An 18464-nucleotide genomic window follows, 5' to 3' on the forward strand; every position below is an offset into this window, starting at 1 on the left:
GTCTAGGCGCGCAAGGTTCCGCAAGGTTTTGCTCTGCTGTAATACATTTGTTATTACTTTTATTATTATTGTTACTGTTATTATGATCCGTTCTGTGCGAAGGGTTTTACGACCGATACGGCAACACCACGGGCAGTCGCTATAAATCAGAGCCGGGGGGGGCGCTCTGCCAGTGTCCCTCTGCCGTTGCCGAACTCATTTGCCTTTCCGCGCGCGCTGGATATTGATTTTTTCCGCCACCATTCATATCCCCGTTCACCCAAGAGGGGAGGAGGAGAAGGACAAAATGCGATCACGCTTTCCGCCACCGCCACTCCTCACCGAGGCTGAATACTACAAGCAACTAGCCGACACACAGGGCGCGCAGCCCCGAGGTCCAAGAAACTATTACGCATTCATCGACGGCATCATCAGGCTTTATGGCGAGGGTGTGTATTGGCTGTGTGTACCTTCACGGTGGTTACCGAGTCGTTGGCTCTAGGTTTAATCATGGCTTCACTCTGTCATCCAGTCTCCCCCCCCCCCCACAACGCATCCCTACTGCAAACCATCCACAGCAACAACGTTTCCGACACAATCGCTCCCAACCGAACGAACGCGAAGCCCGTGAAGGGCAAAAACAAAACAACACACGCACACACACCGAACAGCGCTGTTTATGCACTCGGTGCCGTAAGAAAATTATCAGTTTCTTACCTTCTGATCATCTTTTATGTCACTACAAATTTTTATTACATTTCTGTGGCAGAAACATAAGCACCAGAGGGCTCGCCGTATTGTGTCTGTCGCTCCGGTTGCTCGGTTGCCTGGCAGCCGGAAAAAGGGAGGGAGGGGGGGGGGCAAGGAAACGGTAAAGAAAGGAAGCAGAAAGAATCGAAGGTGATGGAAGGCAGCAGTCACCCCGTGGCCAGGCAGGCTGAAGCCTTCTAAAACTGCTCACGGCCACGGCTTTCGACGGCTTCGACCAAACACCGGTGTGTGGGAAAAGTAAAGCTTATGCTCCTGTTTGCTCGTGCCTGCTTCCGAGACCGAATCGACTGATTGAACACACTGGAAGGGAAGGAGCAGGAGCAGGAGCTGCATAAAAAAACATGCTTCCCATGCGCGAGTGCGTTGTTTTTGTACGCCTCACCGTGGTTCTTGTTGCCGTCACCTCGGCAAATCTGTCCTTGCAGAGTTTTTCCCCTTTTTTTTGTTTTTCTCGCTTACATCTCAACGTTCCAGATGGATGGTTCTAGTGGTGGTTATCTACAGCGTGCAACAACGCGTCCTATACCTTGAAGTCATCGTCAACACACACTCAAACACTCGCAGATGGCTCTCTAGGAGTCTTTATCGCGTGGTGATAACTTTTCCCATCGTGCCCGGTCGATACTGTTTGCTTGGTCTCACCCCCCTCAGTCTGCGGTTCGTCGGTTTTGCCTGAAAAGAAACGGAGAAATAAAGAGCATATTTATAAGGAAGCTTAATCTTTCCTAAAAGCCCACCAAACTGCCGGACGCCGTCATAATGCAATCCATACAGCTTGTCGAGCTCGCATAAATTGCCGCTACCTCAATTATGGCCTCCTGGCGTTTCATCCTTTCAATCCTCTCAATCTCGATCACAAACATCACCGCCAAAAAGGCAATAATTTACTCGCTCAACGAGACCCCTTTATCTCGAGGCAATCGAGCAGATACGCCCTCCGTAGGCATCGATCCGCGTGGAGTGAACCTCCACGACCTCCACACGCCCCAGACTGGCACGACGAGGTGGCGGCTTTTGACCACGGCACTGCTTCCCGCGAATGCGTAAATCCACCAGATTAAAAAAGTTGCACAAAAAAAAGCACGCATCCGAAGGCGTCTAGCAGTAACTCCCGCGCACGTGGCCGAGTGCGAGGCACGCTGCAATTGGCAGCACTACTCCTGACATCCTTCACAACTCATCATTCACAACCCCGAAAACATGCGCCCGTCCTGCCCGGTCTGCAGTGGGCGAATTAAGATCCGCCGCATTCGCTTCTTCGATCTGCTCGGGCACGGTCGGTCGGCAACCCGCGTAACCGATCCCCCGACACTTTTCGGTTGCTTTATCCGCTATAATTTTCGCGAGTATTAGCGTCTGGTGGGTGGTGAGGAGGAGGAGGAGGAGGAGAATGGTGCTTACCCAGTTGTGTGTGTGTGTGTTTGTCTGCAAGGCAAACGTGATGCACTTGAACCGGGCCGGCACCGGGGGACCCCAAACCGGACCGCGAAAAAGTCAAGGACGGAAGGCGCGGACTGATGGCCTGCCGGCTGCTCGTGTTAACGGCGCCGGGCTGATCAGCATATGTTGCCCGTACCCTGGGCGGTACGTGTGTGTGTGTGTGTGCTATGCACGGTGATTGCCCGTTGATGCCTTTTGGTGCAACTACAGCCCACGTCACGATCCACGCGCAATGAAAGCAAAATAAAACAAACCGAAACCGAATACAACAACAAAAAAAGCAAACAAACGGCGCGCAATACACGAAACGACGACGAAACCCCGGTTTTGCTTCTGGGGGGGGGGGGGGGATGGAAATTAACTTAACGCATTCGCATTCTGCCCACCCGTTCCGGGTTAATGGTTCCGTGTTTGGTACGGTGCGGTTTGGAGCCGTTTGCGATTTTTGCAGTCTAGTTAGGGCGCGTGCCTTGTCCCCGCAGGGGGCTGTGTAAGATGAAAGGTGGTGGTAAGGATGGGAGGCAGCAGTATAGGCTTTTTTTTGTTTGTTGTAACTGCCGTCTGCCAGATGCTGGATTTGCAGTGATACTGTGGAATGAACCATTCCAGGTGCGGGCCGACTGGCTGTCTAAGTTTTGCGTAATTAGTATAATTTTGTACTGCGCGTGCGTGGAAGGTGGTGTTTGGGTGTACGGAAGTGACTGTTACTTTTCACAGGTAGTTGACAGGCTCGTGTGCGCACGGTTTGCTGCAAATGCTTCAATTACGATAGCATTTGCAACAGGTGGAACAATGCAAAAATGCAGGGGTTTTGCTTGCTTTTTATACTATGAAAGGACAAGCGTAACGGAGTTATTGCTGTGTTAGGTTGTAAAACTGAAGATTTTTTCAATCGGCACATGTCAAAAAGTATAATAGTGCTGGATTCTACCCTCTCGTAATATTGGTTTGTGTGATTCATGATTTCGTGGAGATTCTTTCATTTGAACCATTAGCGATGCGTGATTCGTATCTGGAATCGAATCTCGAAAGATTCATGAATCCTTAAAAATCATAGATTTCCAGAAATTTATAAATCTTCCTTTATCCTTTATCTCTGAAAACTCATTAATCTTTAGAGATTTATGATTTTCAAGATATTGAATTTGCGATATCCCGTAATACAGTGCAGGACTCAACAACATGCCCGTAGGCTCAAGTATCGCATGGACTAGTGTTCATTAATCTTTTGTTGAGATTCATTCATTGAATCTTCAGTGATAAGTGATTCGAATCTCGAAAAGACTCTTCAAAGATTCGTGAATTTCAAAAGACTCATGAATCTCCAAGGACTTATGAATCTCAAAAAAATCATTGATCTTCAAGGATTTATGGATCGCAAAAGATACATGAATCTTCTAGCTTTAATGAATCTCGAAAGATTCGTGGATCCATTAAAATTGATATATCTACAGGGATTAATGAATCTTTCGATATGTACGATTTTCAAAATATTAAGTTTGCGCGATCCCATCCATCAACATGCACGTCATGGGTTCAAGCCTAGCATGGATCGTCTCCCCGTAGCAAAACAAACTCTCCGGCAGCGTTGTACTTGCCAAGAAGTCTCGAAAGTCTGTGTCACGTTGGTTGTTACGCCATGAAGAAGAGTAATAAGAGGCTCAAGCTCGATGAATCTTTGAAGATTTATGAATCCTTTGAGATTCGTGAATCTTTCGAGATTGATGATTCTATGTAGATTTATGAATCTTTGAGATTGATGAATCTTTGAGGTTGATGAATCTTTGAGATTTTAGAGTCTTGCCAACAGAGATTCAGATTCAATAAATCATTTCAAAGATACATTCGGATTTATGAATCTGAATCAGATGTATCCAACACTAGGATGGATAATATCTTGAAAATCATAAATCTCTAAAGATTAATGAGTTTTCAGAGATAAAGGAATCTTCAAAGATTTATGAATTTCTGGAAATCTATGATTTTTAAGGATTCATGAATCTTTCGAGATTCGATTCCAGATACGAATCACGCATCGCTAATGGTTCAAATGAAAGAATCTCCACGAAATCATGAATCACACAAACCAATATTACGAGAGGGTAGAATCCAGCACTATTATACTTTTTGACATGTGCCGATTGAAAAAATCTTCAGTTTTACAACCTAACACAGCAATAACTCCGTTACGCTTGTCCTTTCATAGTATAAAAAGCAAGCAAAACCCCTGCATTTTTGCATTGTTCCACCTGTTGCAAATGCTATCGTAATTGAAGCATTTGCAGCAAACCGTGCGCACACGAGCCTGTCAACTACCTGTGAAAAGTAACAGTCACTTCCGTACACCCAAACACCACCATTGTGAATTTTCAAATTATTTTGTCCTAGTGCTCGAAACGTTCGAAACGAAAACGAAATCTTCGATTTGTGTGTGAAAAATCGTGTTTAAAGCGTGAAATCTTAACGCTAGTACGTAAATTGGACTTCTCTGCCGATACACAATTGTGTTGAGTTCATTTTATATTAATTTTTCTTTTAGTATTTGACAAAGAAAGTAGTATTTTTATTCCTCAATAGAGGCACTCTTGAGATGCTGTATTGTACTTCATATTATATATCCCAATGTTTGGTATTTATTTATTTATTGTTTAAAGACTTGGTTTGCGATATTCGAATGATTCAGTGTGCAATTGCAATGTTTTCGTTTTGTTCATATATATATATATGACTCTAGGAATAATGAACTGATAGTTATAATTACATTAATTATTGTTTTGTTTTATAAGTAGAAATTGGTTGAAAATATGGATTAAAATAGTTCACCCAAGCTCCCTAGTCTATATGTACTTCAGTTTGGTATTGATACTTCAGTCTGCTTAGTGCCTTATTGTTCATTGATCAACTTAAAACGATCGTACCAATAATCAGATAATTGTATCCAATCATATCAGATCAAAACATTTTGCCACGATACAATATTGTAACAAAACCCATGTTGAACTTATTTCAATTATGTCAAAAATGATGTTTTCCTTAGTCATAGCTCATTCACAATAATCCAATACATCCGTCCTGATTAGATATAAAACTCAAACATGTGATATGATAGCTTCGACACTTAACCTTGGCATAATGTTTTGACACTCAGATAAATATCGATTTATCCTCATATATATCAAAACTAATTTTGTTTGACTTCAAGAACAACATGTATTGATGTAATAAAATGCATTACTAATTTTTGTTCAGAATCTTAACAAATTATATAAAAAAGCTGGTCACCAGTACTGACATTGACACATCGAAAGCATTTAGTAAAAAGGGGTTCGTTTTGGTATTGCCATCTATTAGAAGCTTCCAGTAAAATGGAGTGCTTTTGCACTAAATACTATAAACCTGTGCCACAGCGACAACTCCCCTCACCCACCGCATGCCATAAACCAGTGCGATCGTGCACCCGTTTGCATGCGATCGACGCATGGGCTGCTGTGCACGCTCGGTACACTGGTGCCAACCGCGATCACCGCGGCACACACACAAGGTGAGAAAAGAAAGAAACAGGATGGTGTCATTAATGTGGATCACGTTTGGACCCCTCGAATCTGGCTCTGTTAGGTCGGTTGAGACTGTAGAAACAAAGATATAACATGATCGCTTTTTTTAACCCTTCCCCACGCTCTGCGAATGTGCGACTGCGAAAAGTTTAGCAGCAGAAACGCGACCCCGAGTGGCCACGGCCACAGTTGTAGGGCGCCTGTCCGTGCCAAAGCGGAGCTATTAAAATTTACCCGTTGTAACACATGCCGTTTGATATCTTTAATGAATCGCACTGTGTGCGGCACTGTGAGCGGGAAGCAGTTTGCGCCGATGGACAAGATATGAAAATTTGTGTTGAAAACTCCAATCGGAATTCGTTTCAAATTCATTCAATTTTTGATTTCAGATAATTTCTTTCATTGGGATGGACCTTTTACGATACTATCCAGCTTTTTATATGGAGTTTGACAGTTGGCGGCTGAAATTGTGTCACTCCATACAAAACCACACACAAAACTACCCTGTGATTTACGGCCTAGATTATTTCAGCCTCAAGTATTATTTCAAATTCGAGTACCTGCTCGAAAAAAATCAAAACAAGGTCATGTTTTCATTTATCCGAAGGTGCATTAAAGGGATCAGGTGGTGGAATCTCGAATTAAAATGTTTGTAGACCAGGTGGTCTTATAGCTTTTTTTTATAACTAAGTTTGAACGTCCCTTTTTGACAGGACGGGTAAAAACTTTTGCTCGAACAAGCTCTCTGATAAGTTGAACAATACACAAAACACTCTTAAAATCTGCATTCAGAAGCAAGAGTCAGAACCTTGGCATAAGCCCACTTGTATATTATACCCACTTTGATAGCTGCTCAAAAACTGCTATACAATGCAAACAGCTGATAGGGTGAAATTTCAGCCTTCGATCTTAAAATTGAAAGGGGTAGCATTATTGTTATAAATACTGTTTGATTCTGCTCTCTTTTATTTTGTCCATTCATTTGCATTTCCCATTCCAATGTGCGAATGTGTATTAGTGCCATTTGTGCAACTGTTTCTTATATGTTTTTGCCCGAACCTAGCTGCTTGCCGTGGGAAGCATCGAAACGGGATATCTATAAGATAAGCTTTCCTAAACTTTTTGTTGATTCTTTCACTTACGCTGTTAGGCTAAAAGTCGTACTTCGCGCCGTATTTGTATGCCCATTATGCAGCGTACGCTGGTGGGCACTAGCAGCGTAAACCACTTTCGTTTATTACGATTATCGGGCCCGGGAATGACTATTTTAGTCCGGGAAGCTTTTAGACTGTAAAGCAAATGATAAAATTTTACGTTTTGCGATTGTCAGGTGCACAAAGTAAGTTTTGCTTCCTGTTAATAATTTTATTTTATTTTTTCTTGTTGGATGAAAAAGGCAGTCAAATTTTATAAACACGTCATTCGAAACAATACAACAAATTCCTACAGTAACACAAAAATCCAGAGCAACAGCGAAAGGAGCTATATTTACCTTTAAATATTTCACGAAGACTAATCTAACGATGGCTCAATCAATTAGCTCACATCACATAGTAGCGGGCTGCGTTGTTGGCGCTTTATTTGTTCTTCCTCACTCTGCGCTCGACGCTTGCACTCGAACTTCAGCACTTTCCACGAATGCTGGGAGAGACACACACACAACAAAAAGAAGAAAAAAATGAACGGTGCACAACAGAAGAAAGCATCTTCTAAAAACGCGCACATTATTTACCGACATCTTGTAGGGTCCTCTCGGGCTCGTAACTCTCCTCTCGTCGGCGTTTGATTTCAATTTCCTAGGAAAAAGGTCAGGTCGGGAACAGGCCCTAGCATCACAAATAAATTATTCCCCCCGCCGATACGTATCCGTACACATATATGGCCCACACAGGTCCGTTCGGCGTCATTAACATACTACCAATAATTAGAAAAACAAACAAATATGCCACCAACAGGCACAGGAACGAAACGCTGTGCGCGGAGGACCTCCACAGCGGTTTACATTCTTGCAGCGAGATGAATTGGTTCCCGGACAAACCGAAGCAACTAGACAGTGGAATATTTTAATGTTTTTTTTTTTATGGTGAAAAGCAAGAATGAATAAAGAAACAATATGCCTTGAACAAATACTCGGTGTACAGGGTGGGCAAATATAAGCCGATGGTGGGCTGTCTTGTACCGCTCAGTTGCAGGAACGCGGTAGAATAGTAGAAGGTGGTCAATAGTGGTGAGTGAGTGAACTGGACATTCTTGGGCAAAACGTAATTTCTGATTTAACAAAAAAAAACTGGAACTAGCTGTTACTTGTAAGAATCGCGCTACAAGAACATAGGAGAAGTTCGGCTTGTTGAGAGTTTGAGTATAAGGATTTGTTAAAAATTGATTTTTATGAATACCTTTGATATTTAAAACAATCCAGAAAGCGACTGTTACAATAAAATTATCGACGATACGATCGACGATACAATACGCGACGATACGCAGGTACAACGATTTTGAAATTGACAATTAAATGCTGTCATATAGCAGAAGTGTATGTATTATTTTTTAATTTCTTACTGCTAAACAAACACATTTATGCAGATTCCCCTAGAAATAAAAGTTCAATATTAATGTCGTGTAAAAGACTTTTGACATAAAAATAAACCTTATCGAATATTTTTTTAGTTACACGATACATTATATAATTTAGACTTTTCAACTTGGGTTGTAAATCATATATTGACTGAAATTCGACTTACACCTTGCTTTAGGACATTTTTTCGGTCCCAAATACAGTCGCATCTCAGGGCTCACATGTACCAGACAATTAATTGGCAAGTTCTTAGGGCTACTTAGGACTTGAAAAACGGGTTAGGTCATTATACTGATAACGGCTCCTCTTCTATCGTTTAAGGCAGAAAGCTCAAATTTCAGCCTGTCAGTGGTACAATATTCATCATCGGAGTTGTGATGCAGTAACACATACATGTGACAGTAATGCTTCGCCATAATGCATTCAATCATTTTTGTGCAAACAAAGATGTATTTTACTTTTTTTTCTGGGTGAAATAGATTTTGATACATAGCATAAATTAAAAATATCGATTCATACAATTAGTACGTATTTTTGACTCAATATTAATGTTTCACCCAAAAAACTCCTTTCGTTCACGAGCTAATCTGATCGAGCATGCAATGAGTCGGCGTTTGTTTACATATTTTTCAGGCTAAAATAATGTAGGCTGAAAATCTGAGGCTAGTTTTGCGTATGGGTTTGTATGGAGTGTTGATATGATTTCTGCCGCCAAATGTCAAACTCCATGTAAAAAAGCTAGCTAGTATCGTAAAACCCTCCAATAGTGATTTTCACTTTCTGGCAGCTGTGACATGTAAGGAAAAACACAAGTCTGCTGTCATGTAAATGGACTAAACACGACAAACTAGTCAAAAGTAGTAAGAAAAAGTATGTGAAAGAGAAATAATTAATCTTGAAAATGATGAATTCTAATACTTATTACTATTTAGATCATTATGTTTACAACAGCTAGTGACTTCAAATAGTTGTTTTTCTGATTTTGATATTCTGTATTTTAGTTATATTCATCATACATATTTTAGTTTCATATAAAGTTTCTAAATAGAATGAAAAAAAATCTACGTAAAAATCGAAAGCAGAAACTAAGTAAGAAAAGGAAAAGGTAATAAAACAATCCTTAAATTTTCAATAATTTAATTGCAAACCTGTCATACCTTTCATAAAGTAAATATCAACACACGTTTAGCTCGCTGGCATTTTATATCGAATGTTCCAGAACCACTAAAAACGTGTTTAAGTTTAAGGCATTCTTTGCGAATTACAATCTCTACTATCCCACGAGCCGCACCATTGCCCCTCTACAACGCCCCGACACAGTTTATTATCTGCAACATGTAAAGCTATGCAACTGATCATTATTATACACGGGTGCATCGACTACTACCACCACTAACCGCCACCCTCTGGCAACCCCCCCTCGCCGAGCCACGTTACATTGGCCCGGTTCAATCTTAAAATAATTTTATAAAATAATTTCCGTTGAATTGTTCTTTCGCGTTGTTGGCAGTAATCGACCTGCACTAACGACACCGCTGCGTTAAAACGCTGCGCTAAGATTGCCAAGATTGCGATGCGTACGGTGCGTGTGTGTGTGTGTGTGTGTCGGTAACGTTTTGGGACGCTGACCCCCGCGCGCGAATATGTCAGGTCTCGATGCTCCTTGACATCGGGCCGACATTCTCGAAGCAAGCTTCTGTGCCCCGTCTCTGTTTTACATGATCGACACACCACCAGCAGCAGCAACAACAAAAACAAAAGGGTTCCGAAACTGATCACAATAATTACACCCGTTGTCTCCATTTTCATTTTGGGCAATTTTTCGGAGCGATCGTCCCCCCCCCCCTCGTTCTCCCCCCTTTTCGATCGCAAAAAGGGAGCGTAAATGGGTTTCAATTCACCCGATTGAAACCTCCCGTCCCTGCCCTGAAGTGCGGTTTGAGACGGAATCGGTTTGGCCGGTGTTGTGCCCTTTTTTCTTCACCGTTCACCCTTTCCCATCGGCCTTTTGTGGGCCCGCTCCCTCCCCCTGGGCGACGCGTGTTGCAGGACGGCCGGCGGGCGGCGCTATAGGTAAATTGCACCGTATTAAGAATGCTTGTGTGCATACCCACTCCCTTGCACCAGTACCGTACGCGCCGGAGCCGTGCCGGCATTATGGACGCGCAGCGTGTCCTCCCCTGCTTCCCCTTGCCTGCCTGCCTCGCCGTTTTGTTGATTCGCGTTCCGGCAGCCCTCGTTGCTGCTGCTGCTGCGGCTGCTGCCGTTTTGGCCGCAGAGGAAACGTTGGCTGGCGTGAAGAAGAGTTTGAAAGTGATGAAAGTCCAGTGGATACGGTCCCTCCGGGCTGATAGGTTCGACGAACCGCCTGCGCCGCCGGGCCCCGTTGGCAAGATTAATGGAAGCGCAGTGCGCGCTGGTGCAACCCCGGGGACCCGCGGGGCTCATATGTTTACCCGCAGGGGCAGGGGCCGGAAGAAGGGGAGGTGAGGGGGGGGGGGATCTTTGCTCTTGGTGTCCCGCTTTTTCTCTCTCTCTCTCTTTCTCTTTGACTTCGCCGGGTTTTTCGCTCTTTGCTCATGTTCCAAGTGTGTGCGCGCGTGTGTGTGTGTGTGCGTTTCCACCAGGCTCTCCCGGTGGTGTGGTCCCCCTTAATTTTTGCGAAGGATCCGAAGGTCCGGTCCCAGCCGATTTGCAATCATCTTCTCTCCGCTATTTCATCCCCTCGCCATCCCCCCCCCCACCACCCCATTCCCGCTCCAGGCCAGGGGGGGGGTGGCGGCAGTGGTACGCGGTGCAAGCGAGAAACAAAAACAACGACAAAACATGAAACGAGAGACGATTGCCGTTCTGATGAAATATTCATCTAAAAAAGCAAGCGACGAACCCGCCGGAGGAGCGCGCGTTAGGGGGGGGGGAGCGCGATGGAAACTTAACGAAACGGCATGCATAGAGAAAGAGAGCAAACGACAGCTCAACGATACGGTGGAAGAGCATGGGAAAAGCGCCAGCGGTTTTGGAGAGTGACTAAAATGCATATTCCTCCTCCCCCCGCCCCCCTCCCCCGCTGGATAGTGTGTAAGTTTTTGAGAGGATAGCAAATATGTAAACCGAAGCGGACCGAGCAAACCCTCTATTGCGGTACCGGGTTGGGGCAGTGTACATACAGACACACACACACACATACTTTGCCAAGACAAAGCGAGACAGGGGATAGACACACACGCGCGTGCACACATTGGGCCAGCAGCAGCAGCAGCAACAGCGGCTGCGGCGACGACGACGAACCCTTTCCTTCGATGCCCGCGCGTTCCCGTCAGGACAGTGGAAAAACGCGAAACGCGAGTGAATGCAGACGTGCAAAATATCATCGATAACCAGTACTATTAGCGACGATTAAATGGGAATGTCTTCTCGCTCTCGGGAGACACCGCGAAAGAATTCTTCGGTCGGTCGCCCGGTTTGACGGTTTCGCTTCCCTACCAGGGTTATATGCGAGCACAAGGGAGAGCGAACGAGAGAGAGCGAGAGAGATGTGCGGGAGGAGCAGCAGGCGAGGAAGGCCGTACGCTGACAAACTTTCAAATTGGTAGCCGCACATCAATCGATTGAATCGGTCCTGGTTTAAGACGATAGTGTGACGTTAACGTTCGCTGATTTTGTCTCCCTTTTGTGGCCCGAAACCCACCGCGCTTGTGGGGTACTTTGCGCCGCAGAGGAGAGCATGAGTGAGGGGGAAGAGATTGCGGGTCCACCGTTTTTGTTCTTCCCCTGCCTTTTGTTGCCATTGTCTCACGGACTCGGTGCTAAGGGCCATGACAAAGTGCATTTAGCGCATAAGGCAATGCAATAGAAGCAGAATGAGCAGAAGAGCGCTGGTGCAACCGCGCTGCAGATGATTATTTATGTTTATTATTATTATTATTATTTTTTTTTTTTAACAAACGGATCAAGTTTAGTAAGCTTTTAATAAGCCGTAGTAGGTGAAACATAAAGTGTTTAATCAAACATTTATACATTTTTAAGTAACATAAATACGATGTTAAATATCGATATTCTGCCAAAATATTATAAATTTTAATTATTGGTTTCCTTTAAAATTGCATAAAACAGTCTACACATTAAATGATTTTTTTTTCAATTTACGCAATCGCTATGCGTATCGCCTCTTCACTCATAGCGCGATGAATCATCACTTCATAGCGCAATTGCATCCGCGCTAAGCGTCCTATTTGTTCCGGTAGCTAATTTCATGGCCACTACCGAAAGACGCCTTGTTCCGAACCGATATGGCCCATTATGCTTCCTTCCTAGCAGCTTCCATCCGCACCACCGCCAGCCCATTCCGTGCTCATTGTGATCTGCCCTGAGGAAGAGTGTCGTGGCGGCCCATCATCCGGAGTGTGCTCTTTCTCTTCCTTCTTCCTTGGCCAGTCCCCAAATAATCATTCACATCGCAGCTACGCGAAGAACGCTTTTTCCCGCCCCCACCCTTTCCCATAGTCTCTATTATCTTTTCCCTTCCTTTCCTCTTCCTCCTTGGCACACACGCACACCCTTACGCCTCTCAGTCCGATAAGTTCCTAGTGCCAGCAGGAATAAATCACCATTTGCCCGGGAGCCCAATTTCGAACGAGGGGGTTCGTCGCTTAAATCATTCGTTCTACACGGACCGCGCGCGACGGCGACGACAAACGCGCGGTGCAGCCGCGCTTAAGTGAGCCGAAATTTCTCTACATTTTATGTCTCCTCTTTCATCGGGTTCGGGTCTGCCCACCGTTCGTTGGCCCTAATACCACACGGTTGGGCCTTATCATCGGTGTGCTGCAGCAGCAACACAGCCACTTCGCGCGAGGGCAACATCGCATCCGTCCTATGCTCACAATGCGGCCGCGGCTCTCATGCTTTTTTCTTCTCATCTCATCTCGTCGCTCTCGATTGGCTCGCTCTTTGTTTTTGCTCTCTCTCTCTCTCTCTCTCTCTCTCTCTCTCACTGTAGAGCAAGTTTCTCATTCTACAACTTTGCTCATTCTACTCATCTTACCACTGTGCAGGAGACCTGCGATCGATCCGCACGCACACAGGTGTATTGTGGGGCACAGCGTAGATCTTTCTCCCGTCTTGCGTGCGTTTCTCGTTGATCTTTCCTTTTTTGCTTCAGTGTGGCGCACAAGAAATCCCTCGAGCCCACACGCTCGGCTAGGGATTGGGAAACAAACAACGAAGAGGGAGCAACAAAAACAACACAACACAAAAAACCCACACACTCTCTCAGCCTCGGCCTGCAGTTGCGAGAAGAGAGCAGCAGCAGCAGCAGCAGCAAAAAAAAGGTTCCCGTCTCGATCGTACGTAGATTTCAAAGGTCTTCCCTCTGTATGGGTGTACGAGCGCACACACACACACACAAATGGTTTCCCGTACCCAGATTACCACCGGACGCAGCAACAGCAAAGTCCCCCTCTAGCCACCATCGGTCACCCTCTGGTCTGCCCTTTTGCCCTTGTTGCTTGAGTCGTGTGTGTGTGTGTTTGCGTGTTTTTTTCCTTCACCTCTACCCGATCGCAACAACAACAAAAAACGGTGGCCCACGGACGGTCGAACGAGTTCAAGAGAAAAGCGCCAGGGCTGCACGGTGCGGGAGGAAGCGAGACAGCACGCACACACACAAGCGCGCGCGCGCGCACACACAGCGCAACTCCGAAAGACGCCCCGTGAGAGCTGTCCGGGGCTGCCAAGGCGCTGGCGCTGCTTGGGCCTGCCCGCCGCCGCCCGCCGCCACTTGGGTGAGGAGGATGCTCACGCTGGGGGCTTTCGGCCCAGGCCAAACTATTCACACCCCTATCTCGCCCAAGAACCGGCCGCGCTCGCTCAGTGCGGTGCGCGCTTCGCCCGAGCGTATGCTTTTATGTTTCTCCACTTTTTAGGTTCTTTAGTCTTTTCACTATATCGTTGGAGCGTTGACGCGTGTAAGATTCGTCGCGATTTCGGCGTGATTTTCTGTTGCTGCTTGCGTTTTAACGGGCGGGGCGAAGAGGGGGGGGGGGGTGGGGGGAGTGAGAGGGCACTTTCAGTGGGAGAGTGTGTTCGGTTTTTCCTGCCACGGGTTTTCACGGGGACTCCCGTCGGCCGGCCAGGACTGTTTGGTGTGAATCGATCGATCGCGGTGTGCGTTGTTTGTGTGGAAAAATCGTGTCCTCTCCGCGCTTTCCTTTCCCCACACGACCGTGTGTGCCGTGCCGTTGTTACGGTACATTTACGGAGGGTTTTGGAAGTGTCAGTGCAGCAAAGGGAGCTTTTCATTTTTCTTGGTTTGGCTATCGTTGTTGCTGTTGTTGTTGTTGTTGCGAGAGTGGTGATGATGGTGATGGTGATGAGTAACCAGTTCGGCCAGTGATATCCGGATGGGGTGGACGCTCCCTCCAGTGTCCGTTTTTCCCCAGACAGTGAGACAAACTTTCGTTGCGAGTGTAATTGTGTCTTGAAGCGTCTTGATGTGATTGCCTTTTTGGTTGTTTATACTAGCGAAATCATAACAATTGTGAGTGTTTGTTGTTGTTGTTGTTGCGGTTGCTGTGGATGATCATGATGTGATGCACTCAAGCAGTGGGAATTGGTTTGCAGCACCATCGCTTTCTCTGTCATGCTTTCGTGAACTCAATGCAACGGGTTTTGAAGAGAAAAAGGGATGAGTACAAACAGCTATTTGGGGTGACATTTTATGAATTAATTGTAGCTCAAAGACAAACAGCATCAACTGTATGAAGGCTCTGTTCCTTTACTTTTTATACTCCGGTTGTTCGACGACAAAAAGACGACAATTTGCGGTTCCCATTTTTTACACAAATTGAAGCGTACGATCGTACTGCAAAGCACACACAAAAGATATTGCAATAATAATCTCTTTGAGACGGCGGCTTTGAGCATAAGTTTTTGAACTTGGCCGTGTCCGTTTAAAAAGGCAGAAAAAAAGGCATAATGTATGCACGGGGCAGCCTCAGCCCTTGCGCAGTGTTGTGCAGGTAAAACCGCACCCCGCACACGATCGATGCATATCGACAATGTTGAAAAGAGGAAGAAAAAAAACACAAAAAGGTGTACAAAGAGAAGCAAATAAAACAAGAAAATCAAAAAACAAAAAAAAGACACACCAAACGAGTACCACCGCAGCATACTTTATAAACACGGACGGCCAGCGACGTTTTGATGTGTGGTTGCAGTGTGTGTGTCTCTTTCTCCGTACTTAGCTTTGCTTGCCCTACACCGTTCGCGCACACACCGCATGCGTCTATCTCGCTCTGGCCCTTCGGTGCGCCTGTGCCATGATGTACAACACTTATGCAAAGCAGTTAATGCTTGCAAATAAATAAAAAAAACACAGAGGGACGGGAAGCGCCCAATGTGTGTGTGTGTGTGTGTGTGCACGGCGACAACGGCCGCGGACAACGCAGCGAACGAGGAGAAGAATTCAATAAAATTAAAGTGACCATCTGCATGGAAATAAAATTTCCTACACTCACCAACCCACCTGCAAGTATATACATACATACATACAAGTGGTACACATACACACACACAGGAAGACAACCACATCAAGCCTGCAGTGCGACAAAACCGCAGCAACGAACAGCAAAAAAAAAGCAATCGCAGCAGCAGCAGCAGCATCAACAGCATCAACAGCAGCAGCATATACGGCGATCGCGAATCGCACGCCCACATGCACAACCGACACAACAGGCCACGGGGTACACGATGGAGCGAATGGGAGATGGGGAAGGGCTGGCGTTGGACCCTGTTGCGGCGAAACCCGTCATCGAGGAGTATCGCCGTGTTCGCGAAATCTCCCGAAGAGAGCAGTGTTGTGTGCTCGCGGTGGAAGCTGCCAACCAAGGGGTCGGTGTTTGTTGCTGATTCACATTTTAACCGTTCCATTTTTACGGCCTCTTTCGCGAAGGCTCGCACAAGACGCCGTTAACGGCAGCACCAGCAGCAGCAGCAACATGGGCCAGCCAGGGCCTGGGTCCAAGAAGTTGGACCATATAAAGAAGAAAAATGGCGAAAGAAAAATAGTTCAATGTGACAGATGAAAAGAGACAGAGAGAGAGCGATCGAGGGAGAGCGAAAGAGCAAGAGAGCCAAAGCAAGGAGAGCCAAGACGACGAACCGGGCCTGTAGATGGCCTGCAAAACCTTTTGCAAACACCATGGCGCTGCTGGGCCCGCTTGGTGCGGTGCGAAAGAAAGCGAATGAACTGCCTTCTTCCTACCCGCGGCCACCGCCGCCGCCGCAGCCCCCGGAACCCCTCGCTTGGTGCGCTGGTGAAAGAATGAACCTGAACGAGAAAATATGAAAGCAGCAAAAGACGACGACCACGACGACCACAACGACGACGACAGCATACAGCTACACGGTCGCGAACGCGGCCGCCGGAGTGAAGATTTCTTGCTGTTGCGAATTTAATTTATGTAAATACGCGTCGATATTTATATATAATTCAATTAGTAGTCGGCCGCGTACCGGAGAGCTGCTGGCTGACCTGAAGTGCAACGGGGTCTGCTACATTGAAGCGCTGTTTCTGTGTCGGGGGGCTTCAAAAACACGATTCAATTGTAGATCGGTTTTCTCTGCCGCTTGCGTACCCCTGGCTTGAACACCCCGTAAAAGTGACAGAAACGACGAATGTTGCCGCCCGGGTTCGTCGCTTTACGTCGGCGCGTTGAAGTCCTTTGTTTATTGCGCGCGCGCAGCAAGAGCGGATGAACCATGTGCTCGCGCGCACGCCCTAACAGCCTGTGGGAAATAACGCCATAACACGCCGGTTCGGTTGGGGATGCTGCGTGTTCGTGTATCGTTAATTCGGTCAGATCGAAAATCAAAACCGTACCACGGCTGCCTAACCTCAATAACTCATCCCACTCTCAAAAAACCAAACAAAAAAAAAACAACGACATCCAAAATCGGACGAGGCATCCACAGGGCGCGCGCGCTGCGCGATAAAACCGATTGATCAACTTCTGTCGCACACTAAAAACACATCGCTTGATTAAACAATAATAATTACCTCTAATGTTTTTATTTCCTCGCCGTTCTGTTTGTCGTTCCCGGGGGTTTGCGGGAGGAAAGGAGAGGGAGATGGGTTTTTTTGCCTACTATTTCCTTTCTCTTTTCTTTTCTCTTCTTCTTTGCCTTTCTCTGGAGCCTTCCTTCCCCGATCGGTAGGGGCTCGGGGCTGATCGTCTGCTTTTGCTTTCCATGTACCGTTTTCGTGGACGTACTGACTTCATCAGAATTTGTTACGACTTTAAAGGAAATTAATATTCATCGCTCTCTGTCTCTGTTTCGCGCCGCTGTTTCTTTTCGGGGGGTGCCTGCTGCTGCTGCTGTTGGCCCCGTGTTGGTCCGTTGTTTCGTACGGGTTTGGAGCGGTTACTCCCCGTGATCGTGCAAGGCGGAGGCAGCAGCAGCAGCAGTAGTTCGACGTCCGGTTGATCCCACCGAACAACAGAACCAACCCGAACCCGAGGGAGAGCAAATAAAACAGGGAAAGCAATAAAATATTCCGTCTTGATTGAACTGCTTTTATCTGTGCATTTCAGCTACGATTCGTACAGCGCTTTGTTTTCGTGAAGCGAGCTGGCCTGGGATCGCTTTTAATTCATCTTCCAGTCTTTCCTTACGCACACACACACACACACACACACACACACACACACACACACACACACACCAAACCAACACTCGGGTAACACACAGCACCCGTTTCCACAAATTCCAGTAAATAATCCCTTACCAACCATTTGGTCGGAAAACTGTAACACAAAGGACACAGGAAAGCACAGCTCCTCTCAGCGCCGGCACCGATATGGGAGATGGTGTATTTTTATGACGCACCTGATTGAACCAAGTGCACAATGACTAGGTTTGATTTCCTTTTGGGCGCTTAAAATGGCTGCCGGTGAAGAAGGTGGTGATGAAGCCGATGCCTTTGCCTTTGGGGGCAAAAAACAACAACAACAATGTAATAATGCTTAAAGTAAACACCGGAAGCGACCATCCGTGTAAAGCGATTGGCCACTCCACTCTACGGGTAGGATAATTAGGGGATGGCCACTCAAGAGTGCCAAGCCGATAATGCTTCTTTTCCTTTT

The 18464-nt window shown here is 46.1% G+C and overlaps 1 protein-coding gene across 3 annotated transcripts in view; it reads left to right on the top strand.

The window, feature by feature from the left end:
• LOC120903189 (protein limb expression 1 homolog) overlaps nt 1–18464 on the top strand; it is a 52487-nt gene that overhangs the window by 30168 nt on the left and 3855 nt on the right. The window contains exon 1 of one of the 3 annotated variants that reach the window (XM_040312460.1): nt 14199–14285. The exons of the other annotated variants lie outside the window; for them this stretch is intronic. The gene's annotated coding sequence lies outside the window, so the exon portion shown is untranslated. Of the gene's footprint in view, nt 1–14198; nt 14286–18464 lie in introns of those variants that run through there. 3 annotated transcript variants of the gene reach the window in all.

The sequence above is a fragment of the Anopheles arabiensis genome, chromosome 3 (assembly GCF_016920715.1).
Source record: "Anopheles arabiensis isolate DONGOLA chromosome 3, AaraD3, whole genome shotgun sequence".
Classification (NCBI taxonomy): domain Eukaryota; kingdom Metazoa; phylum Arthropoda; class Insecta; order Diptera; family Culicidae; genus Anopheles; species Anopheles arabiensis.